The sequence below is a fragment of the Lissotriton vulgaris genome, chromosome 8 (assembly GCF_964263255.1).
Source record: "Lissotriton vulgaris chromosome 8, aLisVul1.2, whole genome shotgun sequence".
NCBI lineage: Eukaryota > Metazoa > Chordata > Amphibia > Caudata > Salamandridae > Lissotriton > Lissotriton vulgaris.
The window spans coordinates 1,159,598,368-1,159,625,205 of record NC_141696.1 but is presented as its reverse complement, the minus strand read 5'-3'; the positions used below and the strand labels follow the sequence as shown (position 1 = coordinate 1,159,625,205).

The following is a 26,838-nucleotide window of genomic DNA, read 5'->3' as shown; positions in this document are numbered from 1 at the left end:
CTGGAAAATAAGATAAGAGACGAGAAACGTAGGGGAGTAGAGGGGTCAGACACACAGTGGAAAAGAGGATCGGACATTTTCGTACTGTCAGATGCTTATAGGTGGTCTACTAAAGGGGAACAGGTCAGCATTATAATAATTAGGGGGAGCTGAGGTTACCAGTAAAGGGGGTGCACTGTGGGAGATCGGGTGAGAGAAGTGAACAGATAAAGGTATGTGGCGAGTTTGTGACAATATTAATAGAAAGAGACTACGCATGTAGAGTGCTAAATACTCAGGACCTGACTCTTACTGTTTATAGTAAAATAAAGGTCTTGTTAGTTCGAGCGAGTTGAGGGGCAAGGTGGGTGGGGGGGCACAGACACAAGCAGAAGAAGCCTCTCGTTGCTTTTAGGTTTTAACTTTGGAAGCTAATAATCGCACTTAATTCTCATCATGGTCCCGTTCCCCTCTGGCCTAGTGCAGGGGTCGGTTCTAGGGCAAGGCGTCTGCCCAGGGAGTCGTCAGCAGGGGGCGCTAGACCGGTCCTGAAAGCTGAAAGTGTGCCCTGTCGCTCCCGTAACATGGGTTGCCCGGGGTGACCCCATCCTAGCGCTAGCGCTGGCACTGCCCGGCATGACTCGGCCATCTTTACCACCATCGCCGGGGCAGGGCACCGCGAGACCGGCGGAGCACAGCGTCACGGAGTGCTCTAGCACCGCGCAGCGCCCAGCAGATGCCCGGCCCCACCGCCACCTGTAGTAAGCGGCCCACACTTCTAATTACCAGTAATTATGCAAAGCAGGGTGGGGAAGCTCGCGCGGCTCCAGTGACATGTAGTGCCGAGAGGAGGAGGGGCTGTGCAGAGGGTGAAAGGTGAGGGAGGGAGAGAGAAGTATGGTAGCCAAGGACGGCAGTGAACAGAAGCGACGCAAAGACAACAAGCCGCTCTAGTGACATGTAGTGCCGAGAGGAGGAGGGGCTGTGCAGAGGGTGAAAGGCGCTGCAGGGAGGGAGAGAGAAGTATGGTAGTCAAGGATGGCAGTGAGCAGAAGAGACACAAAGACAACAAGCCGCTCTGACGGACCGAACGCTCTGCTTTCACATCAACAATGGCAGCCGCAAGCATCCTGAACAGAAAAAAAAGGAAACACCCACCTCTTTGTGACGGCAAAAAGGGGCGGGATGAGAAAAATTCTCCGGAACGCCCACAAATCTGCTCGGAGAATAACGGACAGATTTCTCTTCCAATGGCTAGCCTCCATTTATGGAGCTAGCCAATGGAAGAGACAGGCGGGACAAAGCCCCTTACTGCTAAACAAAAGATTTCACCTGCGCGAACACTGCTGCGCAGTGGACGCCAGGCGAAACCTAAAAAACAGCGATAAATATCGCTAAATGCATCTAGCGCATTTCTTAATATCGACGCATATCGCCGGATCACATTGCCATGTTAGCGGTGTATTTGCAAGGATTTGGTAACAGGCGATTTGAAATCGGGCGATATACGCCGATTTACATCAATATCGCATAAAAAACAGCTATGTTAGAACAGCGCTGAAGAAAAGGTTGATAATAGGGAGAAGTGGATGTAACAATCCACCTTCCATTGTGTACATGGATAAGTCAAGAATTTAGCAGACGTTACTAATAGACGATATCCGCGGTTAGCGCAGACTTTTACATCGCTACACTGTTTCGAGGCCGGCTTGGAAATACCTTGTTGCGCGGTTAGCAATAATATTCCAGTTATTTCCTAAAGGTACACCTACTTTGCATCTCATTAGCGATGCAAAGTGAGGCGTTTGAAAAACGGCTGCTAACATGCGCTAATGCATGTTAGCGCCACATTGTTAAAAGGGCGATGTTAATTTCGCCGCATTTTTGGCTTTTAAAGCCAAAAAAACGGCGAAATGGGCCATGATAATATGCCCCCAGGTTCACTACCAAACCGGGTATAACAGAGATCCATTTTCCTAGCTTGCATAAAGTCCATGGCGCTCTTACTATATCAATGATAAAAGGTTAGATTTGTGACTGTCATGACAGAGGTAATGAATGTAAGATCATCGGTCCTAGGGGTACAGGTAAAAAGGTTATTGGACAAATCAATTACACAAACACAAGTCTATGGAGTCTGGTGTGGTTGCAGGATCCTTCATTTACAATGCGTTGTTGAGAATTTTAAGTGCACCCCCAATCTACCACAAGCTTTTGTTGCGCTGTCACAGCAACAAAACGCTGTGTGTTTCAAGATCGTTGGAGATATTTTATAGCTTTAGCTATAGGAGAAAAACAAGCAATGGCAAATCTATTAGGTCTATGGCTATTTGTAAAAAATAAAATACAAGTCCTTCTTCATTGCTTGATAGGTGGTTGCCTGGATGAATGTGAGACTATGTAAATACTTAAATGGATGAATGGGTGCTTAGATGGATGAACGAGTAGCTAAGCATATAGGTAATTGGCAAGTGAATGCATAGATAGTTTGATGGGACTACTTCACGGTGATAATAACAATAATAGCATTTACAAAGTGCAACAGATACCTCAAGCAGAGGTGTCCCCACGATCAATGCAGGTGAGGAAAAGGTCCAACAGAAGCGCAGTGATATATATGGAACTTCCAATCAAACATTGCAACACCAGCAGAATCTTGTAGCGGGATTGCGCTAAAACCTTAGAAAGCAAGACTACTTTAAGTCAGCATTAAAAATGGGCTATCGGTAGAACAATCACGATGAAAGTTCTCTGGACGGTACACACACACATTCTGAAGGAAAACCCTGGGACTTTGGGCGGAATTTAGCTTCTCGGAAGTTCCTAAGCAGGAATCTCTGGACAGTTACATTGTTTCAGATCAATGAACAAACTCTTATTAGAAGATATTACAGGGGCAGGTCTCTAGGAGCTGAAAGCTCAAACCTATGGAACTCCTTAACCGATCTTGAGAGAAGAACCAAACTGACTGTGCGTCGCGAATAACCATTGACTAGACCACAGAACTGATAGTAGCAAAGGTACTATGGGCCTCATTTATGAGAAATGACGCATCGCTGTGTGAAAGCAGCGATGCGTCACTTCTCAGTGCGCACTCCTTGCGACATTCCTGATGCGTCAAATTTAATGTATGACGCATCATGTCGCAAGGAGTTACAGATACGTCAGTATTTCTGACTTATTTGTAAGTGCAAAAGTGACGCATTGCTGGAGTGTGTCATAAAAGTGACGCAACTCCAGCAATGCGTCCTTTCACATGGGGCAAGCCCCATGTGTAAGGGCCTGCGTCAGTCTTACGCCTGCTGTGAGGCAGGCGCAAGATTTTGACGCAACGGCGTCCTAAAAGTGACGCAGTGAAATCTCATAGATTTCACTGCCTCACTTCTACGACCCTTCCCTGCATCAATATGCCCCCCTTGCATACATTATACCTGGCGCAGGTATAATGTGGCACCGGAGTTTACAAAGTGACGCATCTACCTAGATGCGTCACTTTGTAAATATTGCGCAACAAGGCACATTTTTTACGCCACTGGTGCGTCACAAAAAGTGACACACCGGCGGCGTAAAAGTGACGCACAGCCTCATAAATGAGGTCCCAGGTCTGATGGAAGTCAAGCCCTTTTGATGATTGGCTGTCCTCTGTTCCAGTGTCCTGGACTCTCATTCGAACTGTACAGTTCTTTGAAGAGTCTGAGATGCAACGTGCAGTGACAAATATAACTCTCAAATAAATAAGTAAAAAATACGCTTTGCAAGGATTGCATAGTATTATGGGTGGCCACGATCATGGCTTGGATACCGACATTACAATAATAATGGGTAGCTCTTACTAATCTTGCCTGCCACAATCAAACAGCACATGTATGCATAGAAGGATGTGTAGTCCATCAAATCCACACATCACACGCAAACTACTACAAAGTTACCTTAGCAAACATAAGCAATGTCAACATTTTTCCTTCCTGTGCACCCAAAAAACATAAAAACGAATCTCACTCCCAACGTAGGGACTCTGATTAATTTTACCTTTTAAAAATTCCCATGTAATCTAGTTAGAAGATATAAATAGCACGATATTACGTTATTACAAAGCAACATTGCACAGTAACCCAGCAACATAAGGGCGCATCGCTTATCAACAAACCATGACACCACAAGTAAAGCATAACCATAATACAATACAGGACAAATCAACCATACAACAAGCAACTCTATTACATTATTCATTAGTTTGGTGTTATCTTTTGTTGTATTGGTTGGTATGTTGTTGCAATATGTTGGTATGGCGTTTCTGTGTTGTGTTTTGGCATTGGTTTGCTTTGTCTTTGCATTAGCATGTTATCTAGTTATGTCCCAGTGTAAGGCCTGCAAGACATTTCCATCCAAAGTGGCATTACCTTCATCCACCATTGCATCAATGACAAGCACATCTACAGTAGTAACTATGGATACAGCCCCACCAACAACAAACTTTACCTGTCTACCATCAATGGAGGCACCACCCGCCTATTTTCACTCACCATTTTATGTCTCTGCTTAGTTTCCAGTAGAGATTTTGGACTCCAAGTTAGAGGCTGATGACAGTGACAAGAAGCATGCCTCAGATACAGCCTATAGCCTTGTGCAGCAGGATGTGTGCTATATCCATGATTATGAGGAAGGGGGTGATGAGGAGAAAGGAAGAGTCGCAGAGTTTTAACCGGAGGTTTGCAAAGGTTGGTGTCTAAGGTCTTCCATCTAAGGACACATCATTTGAATTCAGACCCTATTACAAGGACCCTTGTGAAGCAGGTTCTGGTTTCCATCATGACCACCTAACAGCACATGATGGATGTTTTTCAAAAGCTAGTCACTTAGCTGAACATCATTTTTTGTCTGCAAGGGAATCCACCAGGACCAGTGGAGTAACATATTCCATCTCTACATCAACCACAGATTCCTGTGCTTCATATGCCACCTTTGTCACACCCTCTGGCACCTCAACTGGTACCTGCAACACCAAGAGATAAGGAGCCTCTCTTGACAATGAGCAGAATACAGATCCATACGAAGAGGAAGGCGAGGCCTTGGATGAAGAGCAGCAGGGTAATGGCGTGTGGCAGGACAAGAAAGAGTGGAGGGATTTCATCCTGCCTAAAAGCAGGAGACCAGGAGCCCATCAACAAGGCTGTAAAGCAGACTTCATTGCCAGATTTTATGCTTAGTTTAAACGAGTGGCAATGAGATTTAATATCCTAATGTTTTAGGTGGAGCAGCAGTATTTATGTATGACTTAAACAAGACAACCCAGATGGGTGTCCAAAGTCCATCACCCTCCTGGATCATATCTCCAAGGAAGTGTGAAAACGAATGCAAGCATCTTTCTTGTTACAAGCAGTGTTGCCATGCCTTGAAAGAAGTACAGTGTATTAGCTCCACACCAAGGTGTTTAAGTCACCACCCTAAACTGATCTCTAATATAGCAGCAGCAGCTCACAAAAGCCGATAACGCCTAGTTCGGGTAATGGTAAATGTATTGATTACTTGGGAGACAGAGTCAGTTCCATGGCACGTAAAACCATAAAATGAGTGAGTGCACTGGTCATCCTGGACCAGTATGACTGCCAAATGTTGCACAACATTTTGCCTCTCATAGACAGAAAAGAGGGAGCTACGGTCAGAGTTAAAGACGGTGCTAATGCCTGAGCTGCCATCATTGATACGGCAATAGGTAAATCTAATGCTTGTTTACAGCAGCTTGCTGGAATGATGGCTCCTTGGAGGCAAGGCTGGCTCAGGTCCGCTTTATTCCATCCCGGGGCAGAGGCGCAGATACCTTATATCACATTTGATGATACAGTGTTAAAACATAAACCGATTCAGCATGTGGTAGAAATGGGGATCTCTAGTTGGCAATGATTTGCACCTTTGCACAAGTAGGGACCCTTCCTTTTAGTCAGTGTAAGGGAGTTACGCCCTTCGACAGCCCCTGCTAACCACCTTGTTAGCTTGGCACAAGCAGACAGGCTTATCTAAGAGGCAGTGTGCAAGGCATTAGTGCACACATACAGTAATACAGTGAAAATACTACAAATGGACACCACACCAGTTTAGAAAAATAGAAAATCTTCATCTAAACACTATAAGACCAAAGCAACAAAAAAATCAACATACATATATCTAGATAGCACCAAAAACAGGTTAAAAAAAAAACGAAGCTTGCCGCAACAAATAGCTCCACCTGGAGCTATTACGATGTCTTGACTGATGGAAATCCCAAAGTATGGCACTGACCGCAAGGTGTGTGACATCATGCCCGGAGTCACATGGACCCCAAAGAACAGTACATTGGCAAACGATGAGAACAAAGACGGTGCACGGCGTCGAGGAGGTGATGCTTCATTGGTACCGATGCAGGGGGGGGGTGAGGCATCGGTACCTTACTGTTGCTGGGGAGGTGACGTCCCGGTGGCATTGAGGCATCGGTTCCTTATGAAGATGTGGGGTCAATGGGTTTGGCAGGTCACTTCAGTTAGGTATTGGCTCTGTGATGATGAAGCACCGGCATTGATGCGGTCGGGGCTGTGGTGCGAGTCATGGTGGTGCGTTGTGAGCATTGCAAGCGGTGCTTTCAGCGCTGTTGAAGGCAGCGGCCTCGGTGATGCATCAGAGTTGATACCGTGCACTGGTGGCAGGCATCAGTGCTGCGGTACAAATCAGGGTGGTGCGTCATGCACTTCCCGAGCTGTTCCCACAGCTTTGTTGAAGGTCGCGGCATCGCTCGTCAGCGTCTATTTTGCTTTTTCCCCAGATGCAAGAGAACAGAGGGAGTGAAATCTGTAGTGCCCCTGAAATTTCAGAACAGGAGGCAAGCTCTACACCAGGCCCTTGGAGATCTTGTTCAAGCAGGATACGCAGCACAATTCAGTCTTTGTCCTCTCCATGGAAGAAACAGCCACTGCAGGCAAGTCACACAGCACACAGCACTGGGGTTATACTTCTCCTTCAGCTTTTCCAGCTTTTTTCCTTGGCAGACGTTCCTCTTGAGTCTAGAAGTAATCTAAAGCTCTGGGGTCTGGGTCCCAATATGTATACCAAATTTTGCTTTATTCTCTTGTGACAGAGAATTCTTACCTGAGTCCAAACCAGTTCTGTCCTCTCTGGTCCAGTTACCTGGCAAGAGGTGAGACAGCATTGTGTAAGGCAAACCAGGCCAATTCAGGTGAAAGGAAATCTCGTACTACTACTCTAAATGCATCCCAGGATTATTCAGCCCAGCCCTGACTCATCCAGGCAAGGCAAGACGCACCTCAAGCCCCCCTGCCCCTCCCCAGTGGCTGTCTGCAGTGAATGCACAGCCCTAGCCCCTGTCACTCCAAAACCAGACTGTCTATCCACAGCTCACAGAGGCACATAGGATGGCTAAGAAATAAAACTTTCTAAAGTAATATGAAACAACCAGGGTTTGGGCTCAAAATCAATAGGGCCAAGCCACATCAAATACTAAACAACAAGAGAGCCACTACTGTTCAACACTTACAAACTTCTTTTCAATAGGCCCCCTTAACCAAAACAAACGTGACATTTGATTTAGATGCCCTGGGCACACCCAGTGCACTGTACTAGGGACTTACAAGTAAATCAAATGAGTGAATCATGGAAACACCAATACATAAACACAATTTACATAGCAAGAACTTGCACTTTGACACTGATTAGCAGTGACAAAGTGCCCAAAGCATCTAGACCATCAAAAACGTAATCCAGCACAAAGCAAAGTCACAGGAGGCAGAGGCAAAAAAGACAGGGGAAACCACCCAAGGATGCTATGTCTAACAGCATGCTCATTAGGAGCCATACAGTACAGATGCACTCCCTCCACATCCTTTCGTGGGTCCAGACATTTACAGAGTTGTAGCAGAGATACAAATAGTATGGCTTACAAGGTCCCCAGTTTTTCCTCTCCAGACTGTCTGGCTATGCAAGGTTACATTTCATGTAGATGCCAAGGCCATCAGTTTACTGAAATCATCAGTGATACCAATACTAAGCCTGTAATGAAAAAGCTGACCCTCCACTGCCCTCCATACAGACTATTGGAGGGTGAATTGCTCATTTTGATCCTGTATGAGCCCTAATTACTCCCTATTGCCGAATTTAAATTGTGCTGTCTGGCCACACCCTGAATTCCTGGAAAAGCTTCTGAATCACCTACCAAGGATAGAATTAAGCAATTGAGAAGGTTCAAAAGTCTCAAAATATTCTTGGTTTCTATTCCAGATTCTTGCTAGGCAGGAAGAAACTTGTAGAGTGCAGGCCTATCATAGACCACAAGTAACTTTAAAAGTTGCAGAGGAAACAATCATTTCGGAAGATTACCTTGCAGGAAGGTTTCCTACTGCTCAGGTAGGGAAGTTCCTTACATCTCTGGACCTACATATCCATACCTACAATTCTCTTTGGCAGAACTATACTACTCCTAAACTGAGAAAAATCCTAACTTTAAGACTTTCGGTATTCACAGAAAGCATTCAGGAGTCCTAAAGTTAGGAGCCCTAACTTTAGGACTCCTAAATGACTTCTGTGAATACTGAAATGAGTAAGTGCCTTCTGTGAATACCAAAATGAGTATTTTCCTTCTGTGAATACCAAAATGGTAGTAAGTTTAGGATTTTGTCTTAAGTTAGTTCTGGGAATTGGACCCTATGAGAGGAGCTGAACGTAGAGGCAAAAGCTAAGTACCAGACTTGCATAAAATGACATAGCTCTGTAGCTTGACAAGTGATTGGGAGTATCAGCCAATGAAAGAAGGAGATGTCTTTCTACTTGTGACATAAATGTTTCTAGTGCTGTGCACTATATTTTCTATATTTTGTCACTCTTGTTCGACGATCTCTGTGTTCCTTCTCTGGCTCCCTCAATATACAGTATTTTGCATTATATGCACGGAGTGAACCACAAATGTGGTACTTGCTCTTTCAATGGCCCTATTTTGAAACCAAATCGAATCCATCACGTTTGCCCATATTGTCCCATGTTAGGCACAACCATTCCTGTCTTTTTTAGGTCAAGCCTAGACTGTGCTTGCGCTGTCAGAATGATCTGTTGTATGTACTTTGTGGGCTTGAACTTCACCCATCGCTTTTCATTTGTGTAATTGCTTGTCTTTTAAAATTCCTTGTTGCCAGTGGGTAATCTGTCTTCCTGGTCCCTCCTTTTTGTAACTCGTTCTCTTCCCTGGAGCATCGACCCATGTCTGCTTATGCTTTTTTCTATTTTGCTACTGCTCAGGAACTTTTTTTTAATTATGAACAACTCTTCACACATGCAATTGTGTTGTGAGTAGATACATTCATGCCTTTATCTTGGTATCTTGTCGCATTTGCTGTTCATGCAAAGATGGGCAGAATGCAGCACAAATAGAAGGAGCAAAAAACAAGGAGAAAGAAAAGTATTTTTCCTTGTTACACCACTTTAACGCCTACCCTGGAAAGGCATTAATGTTTGGCTCTGTCTCAGATTTATGATTCCTGGTAAATCTGGAGCAGTGTTAAAAAGCCATGGGTGTTGCGTGGGAACACCCACAGCAGCACCCATGACATGCCCCTTTGACGCTGAGTACTGTGTGAAAAAAGGCCATATTTACAAAGCTGTGTTAAGCCACGCAAAGTGGCTTTGCGTGGCCTTGTAAATATGGGCCAGCACACAGTGCCACCGGAGTGTCAAAAAAAGTGACACTCAAATGGTGCTATGGGCGTGTAAATATGCCCCTTAGTATTTGAAAGGGTAGTGCTTGGGGCATCGTTCCAAAAAGCGAATCGCTGTGGTATGTATAAATATTTTGCTATCGAATTACGGTTGAAAAACATAAATTTTTTACCAACACCTCAAGGGTGGTGGTAACCATTCGCAAATGGAAAGGAAGCCTCCTTGGGGCCCCTTCCCCCATTGTGAATATTGATACAATCTCCACAACATGCCACACAACAAAAATGCAAATGTGATCTGTCCCATTGTTGTAAACACTAAGGGCCATATTTATCATTATTTCACGCAACACACTTTAGCAAGACACCTTACTGCACTGCACAAAAAGGAGAGTGCAGAAATGCGCCATATCCATCAAGATAGTGAACATTCCTGCTCTCTGCCCTCGCTGGTGCATAAACTGCTGCCTAGCGCCAACACAGGTACCCTTGCACCTTGGTGCAAGAATGCCTCTATTACAGACAGGATTGTTTTTCTGCAGGAAGGGACACCTTCCGGCGAAAAACAATCCTCTGAGGCATTTGCCTCCTTCTACGTGTGCTGCAGAAAGATGAAAAAACAAGGAGAAATAATGATATTTGTCCTCGTTACGCCTCACCTTGGAAGGTATAGCATTTTGACTCATTTCCAGGTTTACCAGTCATGGCCAATCTAAGAATGCACCAACATCTATAGGTGGATGCTTGGAAACACCCATGCTCCACCCCTGGAATGTCTCCTTGGGGCAGAGTAACACAAGGCAATGGCTTGCACTGCCTTGCTTTACTCCAGATTTAGCAAGCCATGCAGGGCCATGCAAGGTGGCCATGCATGGCTTGGTAAATATCATTTTAATTATTGCGTCACCCTTGTACTATTTTGCGTGGTGCAAGCACGATGCAAAACTTTGATAAATGTGCCAGTGTTATGATGCTCGCTCTCTGAAAGTGCAGCAGGAAATGTGTCTGTAACTGGAGCTGCAATCTTTAGGTGTGCAATTTTATTATATGTTAAGTCGTAAGTTTTAAAGAGCAATATTTTGTATGTATGGACGAAACAGCAAGAGACAAAAAGGTTGGTCTAGGTTTCTTAACCGAATTTGCTTCACAGCACAACTTTCAATGTGTAGATATGGGTGGCATCTGTCTTTAAGAGACAAAAAGAGAGAGTGCAAGAGATCTGTAGCCAGTAGTCGGTAGAAATGTGTTGAAAGCTGCAAAGCCTTACCCAAAAAAATGACTATTGGCACAGGAACTAAAAACCAAAATCAAAGAGACATTGGCTCACAAGCTCTGGCACTGAATGTTATGATTTTGCCGACGGATATGTATATGTACGCTGGCAAAATACCGTCACTCACAGTGAGCAGATCCAATGGCTAAAGTGGGATGATCCATTGTCCCATGCAGTGTGCTGTAGTGGGAAAAAAGCAAAACATGAATTACCATTATCAGATCAGTGCATAAAGAGTGCCTGCTAAACCAAAGCCCCTCTATGTATGTATATATTTATGTCTTTTTATTTATGATTTTGTTTTTTAAAACATGAGTCTGGAGAGGAAAAGGCCAGAATTAAAGAGAGCTTAAGCCGATGAACTTATGGGCTTATTATCAAGTACTGCGATAAAATTATCGCCGCTTTAGCGGCAGGAAACTTCAGCTAAAACGGCGATAATGGGCTTGATATTATGCCCTTGTGGGCTGCTATGGGAATAATCCCCATGTGGCTAACGTCATCCCCTGGACCTTCGTGATCGGTTGCAAGATTACTCCTAACCGGGTGGCTATACCCTTATCTGCTCCACCCTCGTGATAAAATTACCTCATCGAAATTTGGTAATCCCTTGCAGCACTCCTTGAGGTAAGCCACTCTACCCCTCCCCGCTCATCTTGCTTCCTCCCATGCTCAAGCCTGAATCCTTACATGGTCTTTATCCTCTAGGCACCACTTCAATTAATTGCTGACTCCGGTCCCTTGGCTCGAGGTTCCAGTACCACGCGCTGGTTTATGCCCCAACCAGGCCCATTTAGCTTATGTAATTATTCCCTATTAATTCTAGCACCTAACTGTTGGGTACACCAAATCTTGCTGCACTAATTGATGGATGTTCACTGAACGGCTTAGACCTTCCACTACTCTGATAAATACGCACCCAATAGCATGGTAGTCACATTTTGAACACAACTTGTTCACCATAGATTCCGAGCATGGCATTGCTTGCCTTCCACCGCGCCGTGTATGGTTGGCACAGGTTGTCTGACACATGCTCACCTGAATGACCAACTAGCACCTTAAGAGCTTGGCATGGAACTGCGTAATAACTTATGTGAGTAACACAGTTGATTAATGAAATGTTATATGTTCCCTTCCTCCCTGTCAATACAGGCTTTTTGCATTCAGGCTAACAATGAATGTCCTGATGATGATCCTTTAATGCTAGTAGGATCGAAACGCCGTCAACATGATATGTGGTTAAACAGTAGTGTACTATTATGTGCCTAAATTCCTTACGTTTCCACATATGTGAAGCAAATGCACTTTAAATTTTCTCTTTGCTCCCAATTTTTATATGCCTGAAATACCCCAAGTATTTTTATTGTTTGATTGTAAGTGTAGCATTGTGGATGCAGGACTGTGTCCCACTGTCTAAATGTTGGTTCGTCTAATTTAATATATTCAAACATTGAATAAATTTCAAGTCCGGCTGGACTTTTTTTCATTATAGTGCTTATTGTGGCCTATAATTATTGATACGTTGATCTTTCTTGTCAAGGACCATTGTCTTTTACTTAAATGGGAATTCACAAGGACATATTATCAAGCCAATTATCGCCATTTTAGTGGCGGTTTCCTGCCGCTGAATCAGCGATAATTTAATCGCAGTTCTTAATAATATACCCCATCGTTCGGGACACAAAACTATAACCATTATAATTAACATGATAAATAATTCTGTGACATGGCCCAAAATATTCTAGAAGTTTTATTAAGTTCTAACTATAACTTATTGTTCATAGCGTGCGAATCCATGCAGTTTATTTGTTCAGTAGTGTGTGCCTTCTATGTGCCAGCGAAATCAGGAAGTCAGCGCTGCGGATGCTTCTCATTCCACACCTCCAGCTGCCCGAGCAAATTCCAAGAGCTGATGAGTGGGTACATTTCACAGAAAATCACAAATGAAGTGGGTTTGAGGAATTCACTCACCTTGGAGCAGCAGAGGAGTTATTTCTGCAGAGAGACATGGCAAAGCAGGGTATGTGACTGAAAACACTGGACTCAACATACTTTGTATAATATCAGGCGCCCTCTGAGGCATCCTGCAGAACTCTTGGATTAAAGGAGCCATCCAATGTTGAGAAAAAACAATGTTTTAGTCAGTCATTTATGCTAATAAGCATCAGCAAGAGACATTCCAGTATGTATTTTCCTTTGAAGATGGGTCTTGGACTATGAGATCTCTTGTGACATAATTCACCTTATTGCTCCTTGAAGGCACATAAAAGCGGTGGCATGCTAACTCTCCCTTAGAATCAATGGATCTGAAAGTTTCATCCTATTCCTGTGATCCGTGGGACTTTGTAATTTTACTACTGAACTATTAATGTCTAATCTTGTCTTAAACTTTCATGCGAATTAATTGGTCGTCTCTAACAGCGATTCTCACGAAATCCTTGAACAAACAGACACTTTTCATCAACATCAATGTCTAGAGACGCACACTCGCCTCATTAAAACATTCACACGCGTGAAGGGTTTCTGCCAGTGCCTAATGTGATCTGGTGTGGTCCACCGGCCATGCTCTACCCACAGTACAGAAGACAGGACCCTTTAAACACTGCAGAGATCCAACCGTCCTGGTCTCCCCGACTCGCTCCGCAACACTCAGCACCTCAGATCAAAATATTGGAAAGGCTAACTATTATTGCTCGAATAATCACACCCTTTAACCTTTAGCATAAATATTGGAATCACAACACACTACTCTGGTCATCAAAAAGGGGGGGGGGCGTGCTTTCTGCTAGGACCATCACTTGGGGCAGAGCAATGCCCCTTTTCTGGTATCTTTTATGATATTTCATTGCTTTGCCATTCGTACACAGCGAGAAGTAACATGTTGATTCAATCACTCAATCAATACATTCTTCATTCTGCCTAAATTGGCCATAAATCCACATAAAACAATAAAACAGCCACAAATCATCTCGTATCTTAATTACACTTGCAGATATTTTTACATTAAAATACAGCAAATTGTTAAGGTGCAACTGTTGAAAGGATATAAAAGCATTGCTAAAAATACATACATACAGCAAAAAACATCTTTAATAATTAATGTATGAAAGGTCGCCGGGCTTACCCTAATACAACCAAACAAACAAAATCCTCCATATAAGGGTCCGCTATGTACGTAGGAAATAATAGGAACTGCATAAAACCATTCATCTAATCGAATTTTAACCAATTTACATGAATGGTACATTTTTATAATAGCTCACTGTCACAGTTAATTTCTCAAGTTAGCAAAATACACCCCTGCCAAAAACCGGAATAAAGAGAAACAGGTTTTGTCCTAATCCAAGTTGCAAATAAAGTAAGGCAGGTCTCCCTTTGATAAAAATCCAGAGGAGCTCAAACGACTTAAAGTGTAAAACAAAAAGCCCATTTTAATAGAATACATACTATGAAGACAAACTAATAGTCAGTCTCACTAATGCATACAATGTCTCGTTACATGCTGCCTCTTACATTATCCAGAGAACCACAACCCTCAAACACCAAATCACAAACCACAGTAACCAACATATGGCCGGGATGCCCGTCACCCCCTCCCAACACAATCCCCAAGGATGGGAAGTCGGACGCAGGCTTGAACTTTTGGAAGGCGGGAGGGAGTCACCCTCCCGGCCGTATTTATTAAAATATGAAACAAAATTTAAAACATTAAATAAAAGTTTCACAATCATGTACAATTTTACATTTATTACATTTCGATGAAGACATGTTCTTTGGCTAACCTTAACAGATCTCTAATACAAAGGTTTCCTAGCCGAGTCTAACATCCTGCAAATGCATACATTCTAAATTAAAATTGTACATCCTAGCATTAAGGGCCAACGGCAAGGTCTTAACCGGTGTCAGATCCCTACTACCAAAACTCTCGCCCTCACGGTGTGAGCGGCGCATGCGCAGAGGACTCTACCCTCATTGCCAACTGTAATTTCCCTTGTCTTGGTGGGGGCCCCCTTTCCACTCGACGCCATCTTAAAGGTCGTCCGAGTTCCCGTGTGAGGTATCTGTAAGGAAGGACAGCGTGGACTCCCCCCATCCCCACACTCTCTATCCGCCGTCGCAGATATCCGGCCCCCGGGAAATTAGTAGGAGGGGCATATAGCCGCCTCCACCCCTGGGAGGGGCCTATGGCCATCTCCCCTTAGGCGACCCATCCTTAGTGGGTGCCGCCTCCCCGTGGGAGGGGCCAATGGCCGCCTCCCCCCGGGCGCTCCCATCCATTCTGGGTGGCGCCCCCCTCTAGGGACCTTGAAATTACTGCTCACCGATCATGACCTTACCGCCCGACCAAAAAATAAATACGACAATTGTTCACCTACTAAGGAAGAAAAATATTCAGCATGTCTAATTGTATCAAGACTGTCTTACTCCTGAAAGAAAAACAGTATCCTACAGACAGAGGGCACATCCTCAACCTAAACATTCATTACTTTTATGCAGAGGAAAAAACAAAAGGGGCCTAACCCCGCAAAACTTTATTACAAAACAAACATTGCCATAAGGGGCTGGTGGGTGGGTCAAAATTGCTGCTTGTTCCGTCAAGGGCTCACGAGCAACGAGTGGGTGCAGCCTTCAGAGCACAGGAACAAGAGGACGCTTCTTCGGATTCCCGCTCTATTTATTCTTCTGCGGGAGGGCGTGTACCCCCTCTCCGGTACGCCTACTGGGCGTGGCCATCGGTGTAGGTGTCTAGGACAACACCTCTTGGGCGGGAAAAGGTGCACCCCGGCTACGCCGCTTCGGGCATACCAGCCGAGACACGCCCCCCGCCCAAAATGGTTTCCCGGGAGGATCGGGTCACCCAACCATACGTTCGGGGGGACCGAGTGGTCGCCCCTTTCCATATGGCCGGGATGCCCGTCACCCCCTCCCAACACAATCCCCAAGGATGGGAAGTCGGACGCAGGCTTGAACTTTTGGAAGGCGGGAGGGAGTCACCCTCCCGGCCGTATTTATTAAAATATGAAACAAAATTTAAAACATTAAATAAAAGTTTCATAATCATGTACAATTTTACATTTATTACATTTCGATGAAGACATGTTCTTTGGCTAACCTTAACAGATCTCTAATACAAAGGTTTCCTAGCTGAGTCTAACATCCTGCAAATGCATACATTTTGATTAAAATTGTACATCCTAGCATTAAGGGCCAACGGCAAGGTCTTAACCGGTGTCAGATCCCTACTACCAAAACTCTCGCCCTCACGGTGTGAGCGGCGCATGCGCAGAGGACTGTACCCTCATTGCCAACTGTAATTTCCCTTGTCTTGGTGGGGGCCCCCTTTCCACTCGATGCCATCTTAAAGGTCGTCCGAGTTCCCGTGTGAGGTATCTGTAGGAAGGACAGCGTGGACTCCCCCCATCCCCACACTCTCTATCCGCCGTCGCGGATATCCGGCCCCCGGGAAATTAGTAGGAGGGGCATATAGTCGCCTCCTGCCCTGGGAGGGGCCTATGGCCGTCTCCCCTTACGCGACCCATCCTTAGTGGGTGCCGCCTCCCCGTGGGAGGGGCCAATGGCCGCCTCCCCCTGGGCGCTTCCATCCATTCTGGGTGGCGCCGCCCTCTAGGGACCTTGAAATTACTGCTCACCGATCGTGACCTTACCGCCCGACCAAAAAATAAATACGACAATTGTTCACCTACTAAGGAAGAAAAATATTCAGCATGTCTAATTGTATCAAGACTGTCTTACTCCTGAAAGAAAAACAGTATCCTACAGACAGAAGGCACATCCTCAACCTAAACATTCATTACTTTTATGCAGAGGAAAAAACAAAAGGGGCCTAACCCCGCAAAACTTTATTACAAAACAAACATTGCCATAAGGGGCTGGTGGGTGGGTCAAAATTGCTGCTTGTTCCGTCGAGGGCTCACAAGCAACGAGTGGGTGCAGCCTTCAGAGCACAGGAACAAGAGGACGCTTCTTCGGATTCCCGCTCTATTTATTCTTCTGCGGGAGGGCGTGTACCACCCTCCGGTACGCCTACTGGGCGTGGCCATCGGTGTAGGTGTCTAGGACAACCCCTCTTGGGCGGGAAAAGGCGCGCCCCGGCTACACCGCTTCGGGCATACCAGCCGAGACACGCCCCCCGCCCAAAATGGTTTCCCGGGAGGATCGGGGCACCCAACCATACGGTCGGGGGGACCGAGTGGTCGCCCCTTTCCATATGGCCGGGATGCCCGTCACCCCCTCCCAACACAATCCCCAAGGATGAGAAGTCGGATGCAGGCTTGAACTTTTGGAAGGCGGGAGGGAGTCACCCTCCCGGCCGTATTTATTAAAATATGAAACAAAATTTAAAACATTAAATAAAAGTTTCATAATCATGTACAATTTTACATTTATTACATTTCGATGAAGACATGTTCTTTGGCTAACCTTAACAGATCTCTAATACAAAGGTTTCCTAGCTAAGTCTAACATCCTGCAAATGCATACATTCTAAATTAAAATTGTACATCCTAGCATTAAGGGCCAAAGGCAAGGTCTTAACCGGTGTCAGATCCCTACTACCAAAACTCTCGCCCTCACGGTGTGAGCGGCGCATGCGCAGAGGACTGTACCCTCATTGCCAACTGTAATTTCCCTTGTCTTGGTGGGGGCCCCCTTTCCACTCGACGCCATCTTAAAGGTCGTCCGAGTTCCCGTGTGAGGTATCTGTAGGAAGGACAGCGTGGACTGCCCCCCATCCCCACACTCTCTATCCGCCGTCGCGGATATCCGACCCCCGGGAAATTAGTAGGAGGGGCATATAGCCGCCTCCTCCCCTGGGAGGGGCCTATAGCCGTCTCCCCTTACGCAACCCATCCTTAGTGGGTGCCGCCTCCCCGTGGGAGGGGCCAATGGCCGCCTCCCCCTGGGCGCTCCCATCCATTCTGGGTGGCGCCCCCCTCTAGGGAACTTGAAATTACTGCTCACCGATCATGACCTTACCGCCACAGGCCGGATAGTTGACCGGCTATCCGGCCCCCCCAAACTCCTCCTAAAGGTCATGCTTCCTCAAACCCCTTAGCCACGCTATGAAGTCTCCTATGAGTAAATCATTCCCCTCCCGGGACAGGTGAACCCCATCATTCAGATACATGTGATCACCCCGAATACACCCATGAGGAATGCTATGCAACTGCGCAGAACGAAACAATCTACCAATTTTATTGTTTACCTTCTTCACCGAATGGTTCAGTGCTGACACCGAAAGGCCCCCCCGCCAGACCTTCCTGGGAATCATGTGGGACCAGGCAATCGTGCACCCCGGGATTCTTTTCGCCAACCAGCTAACAGCAGACAAAACTTGTTTAAACAACATTCGTCTACCCAGTGTCACCAAGTCATTGCCCCCCAGGTGTACTATGACTACAGATGGCGGTGACCTTTGCCGCCCTAAGAGACCCTCGACAAATGACTCGAAGTGGTCAAAACAGAGCCCGCCCTTGCCATGGAAGGCTACTCTGTGCCCGTATTCCCCGGCAGCGCGAGTCGCGTCACCTGCTTTGAATACGTCCCCGGCGCGCCTCACGTATGAGTGGCCCACGACCCATACCACTCTCTCTCCAGTCGGTGATCCTTGACCGCTGGTCTCCTGGTGCTGGGTCGACTGCAAATTCCGCCCCGCGTGACATGCTCGCGAAACTGTAATCCAAACAAAAGACAAGAAGCGTGAGTGCATGTCAATTGATCATTACAACATGTGCAATCGCACATACCTTTTGAAGCAATTCGAGGACCATCGTCCCAACTGTTTCACTTCCTCCGCACTCTGACCCCTGGCTGTAGCCTCAGTAGCAGCCCCTATCCTAAAGGAGTGGGTCCCAAAATCGCACGATTCCATGCCGGCAGCAGCGATTGTCAGTGCTAGCACCCTCTGGAACTGAAACCTCATCAGTGGGGTGCCATCCATGTGCCTCAGCAAACTCCCCCCTCATGTAGCCGCCCTCAGTGCCAAGTATTCCTCTATACACATTATCGGGCACGTGGGGGACCCTCGCGCGCGCTGCACGACAACACTATTTCCCATAGCCCCTTGGTCGGTCTTGGACCTGGCTATCGTGACCACCATCGAATCACCCCTAATTTGGATGTGATCCCTGCACAAGCCTCCCTCAACGTCTTTCTTATTCCTTGCGACCAGTTCGCTCACCCGCATAGCCCCGTGGAACGCTAATGCGAAAGCTGCCCGGAACAGAACTGCTTCGAATTGGGAGGAGCATGTCTCATCTAGTTTCGCTATGAGTAGGGACAACCTATCTAAGCCAATCAGGTGCCTTTCATCTTGCTTGCGACCCTCGAGGCGCTGCCAGCCACGAAGGGCTTTTTTCACCAAAAAGGAAACCGTTGGGTCTTTTATGCCATGCACCTGCGCCATGAATGAAATGGCCGCCCTATGCCTATTGGCCATTGCCGCTGATCGGCCTTCCCTGTGCGGTGCTACCAGGAACCCCAGGAAGGATTCCTCCTGACCCCAGCTCTGATACCCTGTCGGACCCAAAAATGTGCAATAGGAACGAAACGCTCCTTCGTATGCCTTCCTCGTCCTGGGGGCTAAGCTTGCTGCCACGAGGTCTTGTAATCCGGGGCACCGATTAGCCAAAGTGCTTCGGGGAATGGTGCCGCCACTAGATCCGATGTAGGTAGATAACCCCTGAACGCCTGCATATGTGAACGAGAGAGTGCGTCAGCCGCATGATTCAGTACACCCGGCACATGTTTCGCCCTGAACTGTACATTCAGTCTCATGCAAAGCAGCACAACTTCTCTTTCAACAATCTCAAGATCCATCTGCAGCGTGCTGCCTGTTGGTTAATGCATTCGACAACAGTCATATTATCAGACCAAAATAGCACAGAGCGGTCTCTGAAATCGTCTGGCCATGCCATCAGAGCAACAAAATTGGGAATAGCTCCAGGAACCCAATGTTACTTGTGAGACCGCTGGAGTGCCACCACGCCGGCCATGTTTGCGCCGACCATCTGTTACCAAAAATGGCGCCAAATCCCACGCTCCCCGCTGAGTCAGTCCACAAACCTAGCTCGTCCGAAGACGCTGGCGGCCTGCTCCACACTACTCGACCGTTGAAGTCCGCCAGAAATGCCAACCAAATGCGCATATCCTGGCGAACCTCTGCAGACAGTCTCATACGGTGGTGTCCTTCTTTGAGACCAACCATAGCTTGTGCAATAGAGCGTGAGAAGGGGCGAGCCATTGGTATAACTCTCAAGGCAAAATTAAGCTGGCCCACTGTTTGCTGTAACTGGTGCAGGGTCACTTTCTCCTTACTAAGGCAAAGCTTCAGGGAAGCCCTAAATTTGGCTACCTTTCCCACCGGCAAACGGAAACATCCCTCCACAGAATCGAGCTCAATTCCCAGAAACTCCAGTGAAGTAGACGGTCCAACCGTCTTACCTGGTGCCAATGGGACTCCAAACTCCCTCATGAGGATGCAAAAGTCATGTAGCGCCTGCGCACATTTCGTGTCGCCGGCTGCTCCCAAGAACAGGAAGTCATCTAGATAATGCATAACATGCCTATGCCCTGTGGCCTCGGTGAATGCCCACTCTAAAAAACAGCTGAACTTTTCAAAATAGGCACAGGAAATGGAGCAACCCATCGGCATGCATTTATCCATGTAATAACTCCCTTGGAATGCAAAACCTAGCAAACGCTGATCCTGTGGGTGTACCGGGAGCAACCGGAACGCTGATTCGATATCTGATTTCGCCATCAGCGCCCCGGGGCCCAGGCGATTTAACATGGCGACGGCATCATCGAATGATGCGTACCGCACCGAACAGACTTCTGGGTCAATGGCCTCGTTCACCGAGGAACCCCTTGGAGCAGACAGGTTATGGATAAGCCTAAACTCCCCCGGGTCTTTCTTCGGGACCACCCCTAACGGGGAACAGATGAAATCCGCCACCGGTGGGCGGTGAAAAGGCCCTGCCACTCGCCCTAAGCTGACTTCTTTTGCGATTTTTCTCTCTACCACACTTGGATTATGTTGCGCTGATAACTGGTTTTTACAAAAGGATTCCCCTCGAAAATCCCCCGCCGGGATGTGGAAGCCGTGCAAGAATCCCTTCCTCAACACCCCAGCGGAGACATGATCAGGGTATCTGTTTAACCAAGGAGTCATAGCCATGAGATCAACAGGTGTAGGCAATTGGTCACAACGATCTACCTCACTCCTGCTTGGACCCTCCCTTTCCTCCCGCCCCGTTATTTTTCGATCTACATGAACTCTCCGGGTGTGAGGAATTCCCACAGCCCGCACACACATGTTTGAACCTACATGTCCCTTGCGGTCTGTTACAGTTGCCTCGATTGAAGCCCCAACAGACCCCCCGCTTTCCACCATTCCCGCCGCTTTTCGGCTGGTGATCGCCACCGGCGCCTGCTCGAAAGGGCACCGCGGGCCGTTGGCGAGAAACCCCTGACCCACTCCCGCCTGGCGAGGATGTACCTGCCGCCCCCGGCAGGAGCTGCTTATGCCATGAGACTGAGTCGAGGCAGTCCCATGTCAGAGAGGCATCATATTCTTTCGCTTTTCGGAATTTCATGTCATAACCTTTCCATTCCTCTCCCTCATACATTGCATAAAAATCCATTATACAAGTTTGATAACAAGACAGTTCAGTTAATACCTCGGGTTTACGTTCCCCCATAACTGCAGTAAATATTGCAAAGGCCTTCGCCCAATTCGTTATCGTTTCATCCACCCTGAACTCCGCCAGACGCTCGGGTGCCACAAATCTTTCTGAGTTTTAGCATATTCCATCTCGCGATGGTCAGTTAATAACGAAAACATATTGACATACTTGTATCCCCATATCAACTCTTTTGTGGCCATAGGGATGTGCTGTGCCTCCCTCTCCCGCCTTGAGGGTAATGAACCCTCCCCCGCCATTGGCAAAGCGGGCTTACCCGGTTCGTTCGTTGTTCCCGCCTTTTTCTCGAGACCAACTGCCGGTCCTAGCGGTGTCACCTGTGGGGAAACAAGAGGAAGATTCGCCTTCGCGGCATCTCGCGACTGCCGCAACTGCTGGATTAGTAACTTGGCCTCTTCGGCCGTGTCTCCGGGCGCCGTAGCACCCCCTGCCTTTTTAGTGAGCCATGCGGCCAACTGGGTGGCCAATTCAGGAGGCATCTCCTCATCGGTAGCGAGGGTGATCACAACCGGGATCGGTTGACCCGCGTCTGGGATTGGTACCGGGTCGTTAGCTGGTGTGACAGGGGTGACCGGGGGCACCTCATGGACCGGAACCTCCCCTGCAACTGCCCTCTTCTTGACCCGCTTCCCTCTACCCTCGGGGACGATTCCCGGCAAGGCCGGGCCTATTACCTTCTTAGGGTTACCAGGATTGCTCAGTGCAGCCAGTTGCTTTTTGACGTCCGCCAAACCTCGACCGATCGCTGGGACTTGTCCGATTTTCCGCTCCATGCCAGCCATTCGGTGCACCAGCATGCGTAGCACCTTATCTGTCTCGGAACCCTTTCCTGCCTTCTTGCCAGCCATGGTTTCGATTATCCGCTCCGAGTCGAGCAACACGGTCCTGAACTCTTCGCCTTTAAGTAACTGAAAGAGAAACACAAGAATTACAAGTTCTCAAAATTGCTGCTTGTTCCGTCGAGGGCTCACGAGCAACAAGTGGGTGCAGCCTTCAGAGCACAGGAACAAGAGGACGCTTCTTTGGATTCCCGCTCTATTTATTCTTCTGCGGGAGGGCGTGTACCCCCCCTCCGGTACGCCTACTGGGCGTGGCCATCGGTGTAGGTGTCTAGGACAACCCCTCTTGGGCGGGAAAAGGCGCGCCCCGGCTACGCCGCTTCGGGCATACCAGCTGAGACACGCCCCCCGCCCAAAATGGTTTCCCGGGAGGATCGGGGCACCCAACCATACGTTCGGGGGGACCGAGTGGTCGCCCCTTTCCATAAGTCTTTAAACCAACTCCCTGACTGACCACTCTGATTCCACATGCTGCTCGCTGCATAGACTTTTTGATACTGACCATCTTTTCTTTCTATAAATTATTTGGTACCTGCTCATCGCACACCTCATCCTTGACTCTCTCTAAAATGGACTTCTTAATATACTCAGTTGCATGCTCCCTGTGTCCTACAGCGGCACAACATAAAACTCCAGACCATGCACATAAAATGTATCCAACATTCACCAATACAATAGTACATAGGTCAAATTTCATAAACCACTTAGCCCGGAACATCTTTGTCACCTTTATTAATAAAGAAGGCAACCCCAACCAAAGCTCTCCTCCCTGACTCAGTAAGCAACAAAAGGGGAGGGTTGGATGTAACCAGGGGTGACTACGACAGAGGAGTGTCGCCCCACTGCTTTTAAGCAGTGAGAAACCTAAAATGATAATAACTTAGAGTTATTATCATTTTATGCTTCGTGGCTGACTCTTGCTGCTTTGCGGTGGGTGGGTGGACAGTGCTGCTCTGCTCTCAGAGCAGGAGAGGATTGGTTTGCCCACTCCTAAGTGCGCAATGACTGTTTGGTCGGCCCTTTTGGGCCGCCCAAACCAGTCGTGCTCACCTTCCCCATTTTCCATGCAAGCTGCATTACAACCTGCCTGGAGAGCATGCCCACCCCTCCAGCCCCTGGCTGAACTCCTTTTCACAGCGCTCAGACCAATCACAATGCTGCATTGCAGAGTTGTGATTGGCTTAGGGGTGGGAACCTGGCTGCATGCTTTCTGCTTCCTACTCCTGTCAGAGTCGGAGACAGAGAGCAAGAGTAGGACAAGAGACGCGGGATCCAGCCTCAAGGTAAGTTTAAAAACAAAGTTCTGACCCCCGCATGATACCCACCTCACGCCACCCCCTCACTGCGACCCTCGCACCCACCTGACAACTGTGGGCCATACTGGTCGCCACTGGAGGTAACAAACCAACGAGACAGCAACCCCCAAATAGGAGTGGAAGATACAGCCAAAGAGATTGACTGCATCTTGTCCGGACCATGAAAAATCTGTATGCCCCACTCCACCTCTTAACTACTAGCCTCTCTCCTGTGGATTGCGCCAATCACACAAACAACTCAGGGGGAGAGGTCCTCTTGCATCCAGCTCTCCCCTACCCCTGGGAGCCTACCGTGCTACCTACATGAGTGAAAGGCAGCTGTTGCTCATGGACTGCATAAACAATATACATTATCTATACACTATCACTCCCTTTCTGAACCCTTTTGTAGTCACAATGGGATTATGAGTTGTGGGAGAAAACCTGCATATCAGGAACTTTACACCATTAACATTTTGCCAAGAAAGATACTGGTGGAACATAAATTGGAAAGTTGCACAAAACCCTGATTGTACATACGGCACCTCCTTTGAGCTGAAAAATGTGTGAAAATGCAGTAATACTATGTGATATCCAGGGTAGGGCATGGGGCGAAAATAGGATAGGGCTCCAAAATAAAAGTGCCCCCAATAACAAATCAAATAGCTAAACAATCATTGGCAAAGTCAACCGATCTCACCTATAGTAGAGCTATTGGCTTTTCCAATGTCTTTTAGCCACGTTGTAAGGCAGCGTGGCTTTTTGTGTCAGTCAGAGGTTTTGTCTCACTCTTCCTTGCCTGTTCTTAACTGTTCCTTTCTTCCACCCAGATGAAGCCATTGACACACCAAGTGCAAGCATACGAGTGCAAAATTACAATCTCTTGAATAGAACAGGAAGATGGTTTTGTGGTCCCTTCATTTGGACCAAATCAGGTCCAGCAGGTCAGCCTGGGACCTGAGTGGAGGACCACTTGAACACAGACTGTGGCTCAGACCTTGCTAAAGCTAAACAGTTTGGCATAGCAATGGGCTGCCTGCCCACTCTCAACATCCTCTCTGCTTTTCTTTCAAATAAACAAGGAACCTCCATCTGATTAGGCAAGTCACAACATGAGGGCAACTGTTCCTCGAGTGACTGGTTGCTGTGGTACTCTAGCCAACATACCGGAAATACACTTTTAACTGACCTTCTCCAAAAATCTTACGACAACTTCATAGTTGGCTGGTGGTTGGAGCCTAACTGCCACTGTGCTGGATATAATCTTACCCCTGTGGTTTATCCAATATTCACCTTTTACTTGGAAGAAGCCTACATACCTGTGTAAAGGTTTGATTCAGAGGCATAACTATTGTATCTTTCCTTTATAGAAGTGGGTGATACTTGTCAGAAATGTTGCCTAATGTGCATTATAGACTCCTAGGGAGTCGGCCTGATACCATGTTTAAAGGAACTTTTCGAAGTGAGAATATATGACTTCTTATTTGCAGTAGCGGCTGGCATGGCTTGCAGGGGGGCGGGCGAGGGAGAGTCGCACAGGAGTGGGTCATGCGGGGAGGGGGTGATCATAATGAAAAAAAACATTTAAAAACCTACTTTTCTGCCTGGTCCCCCGTCTTCACTGCTCCTGCTCTCCTGCCTCCAACAGCAACAGGAAGCAAGCAGGCAGGCTCCCTCCCCAAAGCCAATTACAACGCTGCAAGCAGGGTTGTGATTGGTCAGGACGGCGCCCAGACAGGGGCTAATGGGGTGGGCATGTTCTCCATGCAGGCTGCTATGCAGCCTGCATGGAGAAAGGAAGAGTGCACATGACTGGTTTGGGTGGACCGAGACGGCAGAGCAAACAGTCTTTGCGCACTTAAGAGTGGGCAAAACACTCCTCCACGGCTGAAAGAGCAGAGCAGCCCTGCTCACCCGCCCGCCTGCAATGCTCAAAGAAAACATAAAATGGGAATAACTAAAAGTTATAAGCATTTTATGTTTTGGCTATCTCGCACTGCGAGAAAGCAGTGGGGCGACTCTCCTCCGCCATAGTGTAGGAGCCCCCCCTGCATATTTGTCATGGACATTCAGATGGAAATTCAAAAGCCTAAATGTAAAGTTCAGCAGTCAAAACGTAATATTTGTAATTATTACTAAGAGCAAAGTGAAGAAAGCTGGGAAATCAAGAACAATGAGTTATACCTTATGGAGATTGAGATCAAGGGGAAGAGAGGCCGCACATTAAGGATACCCCCCAGCAGCATACATATAGCGTGGCTTTGACAGCACTGCAAAAGCAAAGAAATAAGTTAGGTTTCTCAGGAAGTAGATTTGTGAAGATGTAGTAGGAGGTAGGAGGGAGTCTACCCTGAAATATGAGAACACTGCTGTGACCTGAGAAGACGAAGTGTGGGAACAATCAAAGGAAGCATTCTTGGTGGGCAGGTGGAAAGAGAGTAAAGATTAATGTGTAAGCTATTTTAAAATTAGGCAGTGTGACGCAAAAACATTGAGAAGATATAAAAGGTGTTATTATATTCTTTTATGTGGATAAATATCCGTTTTATCATTTGTAATAACACAAAACGTTATGTTCTTTTGCAAATATTCATTTCTCTTTAATCAGTCGTATTTAAGGAAGGTGAATATATTTTTGGCAATTAAGGTTACATTGACAAACTTCACAGTTATAAGTAATTGGCCAGTAACACACCTCTTATAATTGTTTATTTATTTGACTCAAACCTTATAGACATATATTTTTTGGTCATCATAAAGCCAAAAGGTGGGCGTTGGTACCCGCATGGCTTAGTCTACAGAAGGTCCATGCTGTTGATTGGGTATGCGACATACATGCCAACACAACTGATGTACGCTTGAAATTCATGAGGTTGTTGTCATGTCTCCCTCTTAACTATTTGCAAATCTTGGCATGTATAATGGTGGACCCAACACTGTAGGGAACCGGTGCCCTCTTTCTGCAACAGTACATAACATATAAATGATGTTTTAAGAACACAAAAAGAAATACTGTAAACAACCAAGTGTGGGCAATAT

General features: G+C 46.9%; 1 pseudogene; it reads left to right on the top strand.

Moving 5' to 3' along the window:
- The window catches only part of LOC147698421 (uncharacterized), a 127,442-nt pseudogene extending 122,761 nt beyond the window's left edge, over positions 1-4,681 (top strand).
- The last annotated feature ends 22,157 nt before the right edge of the window (positions 4,682-26,838 follow it).